At 34.3% G+C, this 12,500-nt stretch overlaps 1 long non-coding RNA gene across 2 annotated transcripts in view; it reads left to right on the top strand.

The window, feature by feature from the left end:
* The window catches only part of LOC128248526 (uncharacterized), a 38,758-nt gene that overhangs the window by 19,565 nt on the left and 6,693 nt on the right, over positions 1-12,500 (top strand). The window contains exon 3 of one of the 2 annotated variants that reach the window (XR_008264699.2): positions 2,261-2,670. The exons of the other annotated variant lie outside the window; for it this stretch is intronic. This is a non-coding gene — a long non-coding RNA (uncharacterized LOC128248526). Of the gene's footprint in view, positions 1-2,260; positions 2,671-12,500 lie in introns of those variants that run through there. 2 annotated transcript variants of the gene reach the window in all.

Genomic DNA, 12,500 nt, shown 5'->3' with positions numbered 1-12,500 from the left:
GCCTATGGTGGGCAAAAAGCCCGCACCTTCTTGAGAAAAGCATACTTAGAACAGAGTCAATAACAGAAATAATATACTGTTAACTAGAAGGATTGACAAAAATATAGAAAATGGTACTGCAAGACACATTTTAGTATTAAACGAAGAAAAATGAAATCAAGGCCGATAACAACAACAAAATACTGTAAACATAAAATCTTGGTTTACTTGTTCAGTCCAAGTAAAATGAGAAGCGTATTTACGCCTTCTTAAATAACTTAGTGGTGAAGTAGTTCTGTTTTCATCGCTGGTGATGTTGTTAGTTTCATCTCTGGTGGTGTTAGTTTCAGCCAATGTCGTGTTAGCGAGATTCCACCCGGTGTAACTGTATATTTTAAAATATGTTCAAGATAGCGTTACGATGGCGAGTAAAAAGTGTTTCTCTTATTAGATATTGGAGAGATAAACTAGTTACCGAAGTAGGCTGGAGAAGTTGGCATATTTGTAGAGGAAGGCGTTCAAAACGGACTTTTTAAACTGTCCTCTACACCTGCAAGTCCGATGTTGATGGCGCCATTTTGTATGTACGTATGTATGTATGTTAGTATTAAGCCCATAAGGCAATCTCTATATATATCCAACATAACATGGATGACTTTTTAGAACACCGCGTACTGCTGTATTAGCCTTCATAGAACCTCTCATATTGGCGCTTGTGTTATTTCTTTACACAAGCCCCTTTACAAGGGGCTACACAGAGAGGGAACAAACAAGGACAGACAAACGGATTAAGTCGACTATATCGACCCCAGTTCGTAACTGGTACTTATTTAATCGACCCCGAAAGGATGAAAGGCAAAGTCGACCTCGGCGGAATTTGAACTCAGAACGTAGCAGCAGACGAAATACCGCTAAGCATTTCGCCCGGCGTGCTAACGTTTCTGCCAGCTCACCGCTTGTGTATAAAGACATACACATCGCTCTTGCCGATGAACATCGTCTATTATGTGGCTCGGAACTAACATATCACATGATTTTAATAAAATGGATATCATCAGTTTGGAACTGCGTTCACCGCATACCAGGCAATTCTCGCTACTACCAACACATACAGACACACATACCCCACACAATTCACATAGATATACTCACGCAAATACTCAGTCTCACACTCACACATACGCATGCGCATATATGATGCATCGTACGCTAGTTATCCATTTTTTATCTTATACTTTTACTTACATTGTAGCAGACAGGGTTTCAAGATTGTCTAACACTTCCCTCCTTACAACTAATGTCATCGGTAAACCATCACTTTCTGCGTCATCATTATTGATTATTGCTAGTCATCAATAAAACCATCGTCATCATCATCATCTTTATAATCCCTACTGCCACAAAAAATCACGACCAGCGTGTACAGCAGCAGAACCGTCACAACCACAAACAACCACGTCATCATCATCATCATCATCATCATCATCACCACCACCACAACCACCACCGTCACCACCACCACCACCAACACCACCACCACCACCACCATCACCACCACCACCACCACCACCACCATCATCATCATCATCATCATCATCATCATCATCATCATCATCACCATCATCATCATCATCATCATCATCATCATCAACAATTTTTATCTTCATCGTCAACACGTCATCACCAACACCACCATCGCCAATATCTACATCGCCGTCGTTGGTCCTCACAGCAGGATATTTGTTTCAAATTCTGGCACAAGGCCAGCAATTTGGTATCGGGGAAGGATCAATTCGATTGCGTCAACCCTAGTGCTCAATGCCGCAAGAACGAAAGGCAAAGTTGAGCGCGGCGTAATTTGAATGGAGAACGTAAATTCTGACGAAACGCCGATAAGCATTTAACCCGGCGTGTTGAAGATTCTGCAGGTTCGACATTATGGCGGGCTGGCAGAAACGTTAGCATGCCGGGTGAAATGCTTAGCGGTATTTCGACTGTCTTACGTTCTGAGTTCAAATTCCACCGAGATCGACTTTGCCTTTCATCCTTTCGACATCAATAAATTAAGTACCAGTTGCATACTGGGGTCAATCTAATCGACTATACGCTTCCCCCAAAATTTCGGGCCTTGTGCCTAGAGTAGAAAAGACTCGACAGGTTCGACACATCCTGACACCAGAATATTAACGCAATGATAACGCTAACAAAATTTTTATTTCTTATTTTTTATTTTATTTTGTGTTTGATCAGTAACTGTTATTTCCTATTTGCTTCCATCTAGAAACCAAAACCAAAGGAAATGACTACTTTTCTTTCAAACTTTGCTTTTATCAGCTGGACACCAGTGATTTGAGACTGACTTTCTTTAGCGCTGACAGAATTAGCGAAGAATTGCTGAAGCAGAAATATCGACAAAGCTAATATCCTGCTCAATATCATAGACTTGCTTGTCAGCTGCTTGATCTTAACCTCTTGAGTATATCCCTTAGTGACTGACAGTATGGGCAACTCTGATCATGAGCAGGAGTAGTGGCGAAGCAATAAAGCCTTGTGATTTGAATAAATGTAAGAAAAGCAAATTTGAAGGAAATATGTGCAATTTTTCATAGTTTGTTGGGATTAGCAAAAAGGAAATAATTGCTACCCAAGGACAAAAATAATTTAACACAGTGTAATTAATGTCGTCATAAATACCGCAAAGCTGATGCTTAGGTCCCTATCGGATACCAACCTGTTTACCTGTTATAGTTTGTCCACCCGCACTCCAAATACAATAGTCTACAAAACATAGATAACATAATATTTGTGTATTTGATTGGTTTACCAAAATTATGACGTAAATCTACGCATAATGCAACATTTTTAATTGTCAGATAAATTCAATATACTTCGTGGATTAAGATAACGCCATAAAATATAACAGATACAATCAGGTTTTGGAAAATTGCTTAAGATACGCATGTGTGTGTATATGTTTGTGTGTGTGAGTGCGTGTGTGAATGAGTTCGCGTCTGTGCATGAAGTCCTCACTTTGTGTATGTGTTGCACGTTTATGTATAAACATAAAGGCATGCGCGCAGATGCTCTTACACATAGTCACAGAAACACAAATACAAACACATACACATACATATGCACTCAGCAACAACACACACACACATATAGACACGTACATGCAACATATACATTCACACATGTATATACCATAGATATATATATATATATATTATTCATATACATAACAATAAGCGTATTAATATACATCTTATGCATAATCATATGTGTTTATGTATGAATATTTTTATGTACATACATAATATATATGTATGTGTTTAGGTAAATATATTGAAAATAACTTAATCAATGTATATACATAATATGCATTAATCTTCAATTACCTAACTAAAAACGAGATAACAGCTATTTCCAATATAATCCCTACATCTATAAGCTTAATAATTAATCGTAAGAACCAATATTCCAAAGATATTTTGTATGTATGTGTTTAAGAATGTATGTATATATGTATATACTTATATGTTTGTATGTTTATATATGTCTGCATGTATATATATTTATGTATATGTATACATCTAGTTATCTATGAATCTCTCTCTCTCTCTCTCTCTCTCTCTCTCTCTCTCTCTCTGTATATATACATATATATATATATATATATATATATATATATATATATATATATATATATATTTATATATATATATATATATATATATATATATATATATATATATATATATATATATATATATATATATATATATATATATATATATATATATATATATATATATATATACATGTATATACATATATATACATATATAGATATATTAGTACGTATATAGACATATATATATATATATATATATATATATACATATATATATATATATACATCTAGATATAGATATAACATACATGCATACACACACACACACACACATATATATATATATATATACATATATATATATATATATATATATATATATATATATATATATATATATATATATATATATATATATATATATATATATACATAAATATATATGTATACATACACACACACACATATGTACATATAATTCAGTATCTTAATGTTCCTATACGCATCGACACACATGAACACGCATACACGCACACGCACATGTCTCCCACCACACATACAAATTACAAGGTGTGATTCAATTTCAGGAGGATTTTTAATTATTCAACCAGAACAAACAACATTTCCTGGATTAGCAAGTGGTGGGTGGAACAATTCATAGACAGTTCTACTCTCAACCTCATTCTCAGTTTAACATGTAGCTGGGCTTACAATTGACCAAAGTATATACATATATATATATATATATATATATATATATAGATATATATATATATATAATGTACATATATATATAAATATATATATATATATATATATATATATATATATATATATATATATATATATATATATATATATATATATATATATATATATATACACACGCACACACACACACACACACATATATATATATATATATATAAATTCTCATTATTATTATCATTGCCTTTGCACAGCTTCTACAGTGTCAGCTGTTCACTGCCTGTGAACTAAGGTAACACCTCTTAATTTTAGAGCACCTGCCGGAGTATTGGAGCAGTTCCAAGCAGTACAGTTTTTGCAAGAGCTCCGCTCTTATTGCAGCCCCTATTTGTTCCACGTACTTCTCGAGATTTTTGCTCTATTATTATTATTATTATTATTATTATTATTATTCAGTAGTTTTATTTTTATAACGTGCTTTCACTTCACTACCGAGCGCAGCTCTGTGCGCCTTGGGTATGTGCTGTGGTTTGCTGTGGTGCTCTTATGTTTACTGTATTGAAAGTGTTTTGCGTAGAATGTGTGCAGTACCCAGTAGTGCAATTTTCTGTATGTTATATATATTTGTAAGTCCTGGTGTTTTTGTTATGTATTTGTCTGAATATTTTTTTATTATACCTAAGGCACCTACTATGATAGGAATTGTTTCTGTTTTTAGATTCCACATTCGAGTTATCTCTATTTCCAGGTCTTTGTATTTTGAAAGTTTTTCCATTTCTTTTAGAGAAACGTTGTCATCTGCTGGTATTGAAACATCAATTAGAAGGCATTTTTTTCCTTCATGATCTTTGACAACTATATCTGGTCTATTTGCCTTAATTTCTCTATCTGTGTGTATTGGCATATCCCAGAGTATGGTTGCTTTCTCGTTTTCTGTGACCTTTTCTGGCGTGTGTTTATACCATCTTTTTTCTGTTGCTATTCCATAATGTTGGCATAGCTTCCAGTGTATATAGGTCCCAGCTCTGTCGTGTCTGTGAATATATTCCTTCTTAGCCAGGACTGGGCAGCCAGAGATAATATGATTTATTGTTTCTTGTCGATCTCCACATATTCTACAGTTACTTGTTATATTTCTTTTCATTATGTGTTTTTGGTAATTTCTGGTGGGGAGGCTTTGGTCTTGTGCAGCAATTAAAAATCCTTCAGTCTCTGCTTTGAGTCCTGAGCTTCTCAGCCATTGCTGGGATTTTTCTCTATTATTATTATTATTATTATTATTATTATTATTATTATTATTATTATTAATGATAATAATAATAATGATAATACTACTCATAATAAATACCTCGAACCGCCTCTCATGGGAGTACCAGGCACTGTCTCCATTGGCTGTAACATGCACTGGCTCTCATGGCTCCTGACCTTAACTGATTGGAAGTGTTATTATTGGACATATGTTGTTTCGCTATGAAAGATGGGCTCCAGCAAATTTTCTGCTCAGTATCACAGATTTGCTTGTCTGTTGCTTGACCATCACCAGTTGAGAATATGTGCATCTCTGATCCCGAGAAGAAGTAGTGGGGGAGCATCATAGCCATGTGTTGAGAGGAATCATTTGGGGTTTGGGATAATTGACCTCTGGAAACATGGGTGTTTTGGTGACCTTTTGTGCGGAAAAGACTACTCAACCTGAAGAAAATTCTAGCTGGGCCCCACCTGCAAGGCCATACACTGTTTATCTCGATATAAGGTCACCATGTCACGCACATATGGTTGTGATGCATGTGCCTATTGCGTCCTTATCAGAAGAGTAGTCATGATGGGTAAAATGGGGTTCGTATATTTTACCCCAGTGTCACTTTGATCGTATGAACTATTCTCTCTCTCTCATAAAAAAATAGTAATAATAATAATAATAATAATAATAATAATAATAATAATAATAATAATAATAATAATAATAATAATAATAAAAAAATAATAATAATAGTAATAATAACGGCAAAGTCCTGCATGCATTGAGTTCAATACCAACCGACGTGAAGAAGCACTTGATCACTGAAAAAATCCCCGGTATTCTCCATATTTCCAATTCACAACATTACAATATTGGGTAATGTGCGGGGTCTACAATAATAATAATAACTATACTACTACTGTTGGTGCTGTTGCTGCTGTTGCTACTACTACTACTACTACTACTACTACTACTACTACTACTACTACTACTACTACTATTACTACTACTACTACTACTACTACTACTACTACTACTACTACTACTAATAATAATAATAATAATAATAATAATACAATTCATGGAGGCCCTGATTCAGTGGTTCTTATAGCTTCTGATCTTATATATATATATATATATATATATATATATATATATATATATATATATATATATATATATATATATATATATATATATATATATATGTATATATATATATATACATATATATATATATATATATATATATGTATATATATATATATATATATATATATATATATATATATATATATATATATATATATATATATAAATATATGTATATATATATATATATATACCAATGTTAGTACGTGTGGATTTATGAATTTGCATTGCAAGAATCGTGATGTGAAACCGTGTGTTGAAACAAATATTGTTGTATTTCGGAATGGTCATTTTATATTGTCGGCAAATAAAAACACGAATTATATATTCTTTGTTCACTCGTTTATTACTCGTATATGACGAAAAATATCCGGATAATAGACGCAAGATAAAATGAGAAGAGTAATAAACGAAAGAATACCGAATATTTAGTGCGTGTGTTTATTCGGTGTAAAAAACAAAAAAAAGAATGACCGTCCCGAAACATAGCAATATATATATATATATATATATATATATATATATATATATATATATATATATATATATATATATATATATATATATATATATATATATATATATATATATATATATATATATATATGTATGTATGTATGTATGTATATTACATTAACTTACAACTGCTCCTGATATAAGATGCCGTGAACTCATAGTTGAGTGCCTGAAGAACACCGTATAGCTTCATCAGGCTCCTTCTTGTATATATGTATATAGCCAGCGGGAGAGCTGTTGGTAGCCAGCTGGAAAAGATTTTTTCCTGGTGCTAAAAAAACAGTAACATCGTTCTTTATAGGACTGCCATATTCTGTTGGCATATAAACTTTACTGCACACACACACACACACACACACACACACACACACACACACACACACACATCACCTAGAGAAAAGGGCGCATGTCATTGCACAGGTCGTGAATGGTGACGGAAGAACTTTGTGAAACAACTCTTTGCTTGCTATTACCGCATGATTAATAAAAGAAAATCGATTAGTTGATTGGTTAAATACCTAACCATTTCACGAATAATAAAGACGTAAATGGGAGCCAGTGCGTATGTATATTACTGGTATAATAATCCTTCCGAGATAAAAAAAACAATACCGTATGTGTGGGCATGTACCTCTTGTAATAGAATGCGAAGCTAGACATCTTCACGTAAATGCCAAAACTACTTCGTTTTACACATACTCTTAAGTAGACAAATACATTTATATGTTCAATGACAGCGTGGTCAAGTAGGGGCTCTTAATTTCAAAAATCTGCTCAACGACTGTTGATATAGTGCTAAAAACAACAACTAATGATTTTTTAAAAAAGCTACAGTTATTCTTCAACATCTGCTCCATCTTATTTTAGATTTTCTTTTTTTTCAGTATCTTTATTAGTAATTTATTCGTTATTTGTATTAATTAAAGATTGCAATATGACAATGTCAGATGTTTATGATTGTTGAATAAAACTGAAAGATTTGCTGCTTTATCGATTTCATATTTTCTATGAGATTTTAAAGCTGCTGGTTATATCAGGCGCGGTAAATTGTATTAGTTTGATTTTAATCTTGATCATTTCTGTATTAAAGTCTTACAAAATTTGAATTTGTTTTTAAGCTTAGCTTCATAGTAGAATCAATTTAACATACAAATAAATTTTGGTGTTGTTTAGGAATTGAAGAAAAGCTAACCAAGTTATCTTATGATTCAGTGCGTTTCACTTCTGACCATACAAACGTGTACTTTAAGACCTACTTTATTTAAAACTCTAATATCATTTCGACGTGTGTGCGTTTATGTATGTGTTTGTGTGTTTGTTTGTGTGTGTGTGTGTGTTTGTGTGTGTGTGTGTTTGTTTTTGTGTAACTGCGTGTTCTCCGTGTGTGAGAGTTTATCTGGATTTCAAGATCCCAAGAAAATTATACAATTCAGTCGTTTAGACAGCCTTGATCTCGTTTCATAGAGCGTAGTTTAATTTGATAGACCATGAACAAAATTCATTTTGGGTTGGTATGGGGTGAGCGCGTGTGTGTATGCATAAGAAGTTATGTGTTTGTGAGAACAAATACGTGTGTGAGAGCGTGTGTGTATCTCTGTATGTATGTGAGATACCAGTTGAACATACAGGCGAACATGTGTGTGTGTATGTGTGTCCGTTGGTGTATGCATGTATGCCTGTGTGTCTCTGTGTGCATATATACTTGCATAGAATGTGAAAATTTTAGTATAAATGACCGAGTGAAGTCAATGAATTTCGTGGAAGCTTTCGTACTACTTTACGATATTTTATTGGTGAAAATACTATTCTGGTCTTATGGCAGTTTGATAACATTGAAGGTATAAAAAGGCCGATGCGTTTAAATTATAAATACCTCATCAAACTGAAATAAATGACTTGAGGGTTATGGCCCTTCCACTAGAAAAAGGATGTTCTTAGGTCCATAATGTCCTTTAGGATTTCGATTGTATAGAAAATTCATAGCAGAACAGTGATTGTGAAAAGGAGGAGATGGAATAAGAAAATACTTCACTATTTTTCCTGATGGTGCCTTGTGAGAGAATGTCCAATAGTAGGAGTCAAAAACAAGTGCTCGCCAATAAACATCATCAAAATCACAACAACAACAAAATCAGCAACAGCAACAACAATATTTAAGAATCCTTCTGATGGCAAATAATGGGATATGCTACACAGAAAAGAAACAGACAAAGTAAAATCTCAGCACTGTTCGGAAAGTTCTAGACTCAAAACAGAGAGAGGGTAAATTTGTTTTAACTGTGGCACAAGATCAAAGCTTTTTCTATAGTGATAGCCAAAAATATATACTGAAGAAACATACGACAGGTAACTTGCAGCAAATATCGTGATTCAGAAGAAACAATAAATCATATAGTCTGTGGCTGCCCAGCTCTGGACAAGAGGGAATATATCCACAGGCATAACATAGTTGGTAATTATATATACAACACAAATGAAAGAGAAACTAGAGAACGAGTACATTAGAAACGTGAGGAAGTTAATGAAGTCAAAGCTAAACGGTTCGAATCTAATGAAGGGTGTAAATAGCCAGGCAGAGTCGTTACTTACATATCCAGCAACTTTTCTATATTGGACATAATCTGAATTGCAAATCTAGGCAGAAGAACTATGTAGGAAGTTAATATGAATGGAAGACTTCATCCAAGTGCGGGAATTGCTCGATGGGAACTACCTAGACAGGTAGGCAGTAGAGATTTAATATCAGTAGACGACTGTGTGGAGTTAGCTTCAGTAGATATAGCCTCTTATGTAGGTAATAGTGAGTGAATTTCAAGAGCTGATAGTGTGGCAGAAGAGGGTAGAAACACCAACGAGCCAAAATCAGACTCATTCCTAATATAAGTTATGTAAACCAATGGAAGAAAGTATTGCTCATGTAGTTCGTGAATGTAGTATGTTGGCAGAGAGAGAAAACAAGAAAAGACATGACAATTTAGGGAGAATAATCCATCGCAAGTTGTGATAAACGGTATGATGATGAACCTTGTAAGAAGCTAGAAATTGAGACCTGTAAGATGTTGTGGGAATTTAGTAGTCAGACTGACGGAGTAATAACAGCTGAACGCCTGACATAGTAGTAGTAGACAAAGGGAAAGGCAAGTGCAAGGTAATTGTCTTTACATTCCCAAATGAAGAGAACGTCAATATGAGAAGTATAAAGATAATAGAAAATTACGAGGATCTAACCGTTGAATTACAGACACCTTGGAAAGTGCTGGTACAATGTTTCCCTAGAATTATAGGAGCGTTAGGAAATATTCCTAAAGTTTTAAAGATTGATAGAGGAAATGGGCAGAAAATCTCGTTTAATGCAACTCCAGAAAAAATGTATTATCAGGGACAGCTATGATACTTAAGAAGGTTCTAGGCATCTAAGGTTATTTAGATGCAGTACTGGGCATTGGCACTCATGGCTTCTGGTCTTATCTGACTGGAACCGTTATCATGCATATGTTTTGTCTCGGTAAAGAAGATACGCTACAGCAAATATTCTGCTCAATACCACAGATGTGCTTGTCAGTTGATTGCCTTTAACCAGTTGGACATGTCTCCTGGTGGCTGACGATATGTGCATCTCTGATCAAGAGCAGAGGTAGTGGGGGAGCATCATAGCCATGTGTTCTTAGCAATATTTTAGACTTTGAATAATTCACCTGTGGAAACATGGGTGTTTCAATAAACATCATTAAACAACCCTTATTCAGGGTCCTTTTGTGTGAGATGGACCCACATGCAAGGTCATGTGCTGTTTATCTCGATAGGAAACAATTGGTTTGATGTGACTACAAATATGACGAGGTTTAAATACGTGCTGCAGGCTTGTCAAATGAAAGTAAACTACGTGTCAGCGATGGATCATCTAATGTTGTAAGATCCTAACTAGCATGTATATTCATATACGTATATGCATGTGTGCACGTATATATATACGCGTAAGTACTCTTGCATGAACAAGCATAGTATATGTGTATGTATAAAAGCGGATAACTGGCAGAATCGTTAACATGTGGGACAAAATACTTTGCAGCATTTCGTCTTCTTTCAGTTCAACATTCAAATACCGTCGATAACAACTTTGATTTCCATCCTTTTCGGGCTTGAAAGTAAAAATACCAGTTTAATACCGAGAGGGGGTGTTCAACGTAATTGACTATAAACCTCTATCAACATTCAACCATGAAACCTATTTTAGAAATGTCGATAGGTTCACACACACGCGCGCGCGCAGCATATAAGTATATATATAGATATATATATATATAGGCGCCGGTCGTAGTTGCGTTGTGAGAGGCTTGGTTCTTCACCGTATTGAATCAGGTTCAGTCGTCTGCTAGAGGCCAACCAAACCCGTCGACATATATATATATATATATATATATATATATATATATATATATATATATATATATATATATATATATGTATGTATGTATGTATGTATATATATATATATATGTGTGTGTGTGTGTAAGTGTGCGTGCGTGCGAGTGTGTGTATATATAAATCGATAGATATATACAAATATATAAATATATACCTATATATTTTCACGCCTTTATGTGTGCAACTTTTGTCTTTGTTTGGTCGTGCTATTCCACCTCTTAGACACACGATGTTGTCTTCGTTACGCATTCGTAACTCAGGTGTGACGTATACAAGCCTCATATGAATACTGGGGTTGATTCGTTCGAAAAAAGTCCTAGATGGCTTCGTCCAACACGATCGCAGTCCAATGTGTGTAGCATGATGTATATGTGTGTGGGGTGGTGGCGGCGCGATCGTGAATGCTTGTTTTGTTTATATATAATGATTTCGCTTTGCCGTAATATAACCATAGGCCGGTTATTAAACTTCAAAATATGAGTAAGCTTCACAAAGTGGAAGAGTGAATAACCTGGCGTTCTCTACTGTAGACCAATCCAACATACTCTGTAATATTAATTAATATATGAATGACAAATGGACTTGAGTTACCTTATCACGTTCGTCTGCTTACAGTTTTTCTCCTATAATGGAGCTTGCAACTGGAGCTGAGTGACCGTGCGATATCCTGTAGTTATCTAAGAGCAATTTAAATAGAATCCATTGGATGTTGCACTGACAATCCACGCTCGGTGTATTTGTACTTATAGTACCATCAAGTGCAAAGTATTGAAAGTTGTTACGTAACTCCCCTTCTTTTGTTATTCGTTTAACAATTAACACACGCACATATATACACAGATATCA

Source organism: Octopus bimaculoides, chromosome 8 (assembly GCF_046866305.1).
Source record: "Octopus bimaculoides isolate indiv1 chromosome 8, ASM4686630v1, whole genome shotgun sequence".
In the NCBI taxonomy this organism is placed as follows: Eukaryota; Metazoa; Mollusca; class Cephalopoda; order Octopoda; family Octopodidae; genus Octopus; species Octopus bimaculoides.
This window is presented reverse-complemented; position numbering and strand designations above follow the sequence as displayed.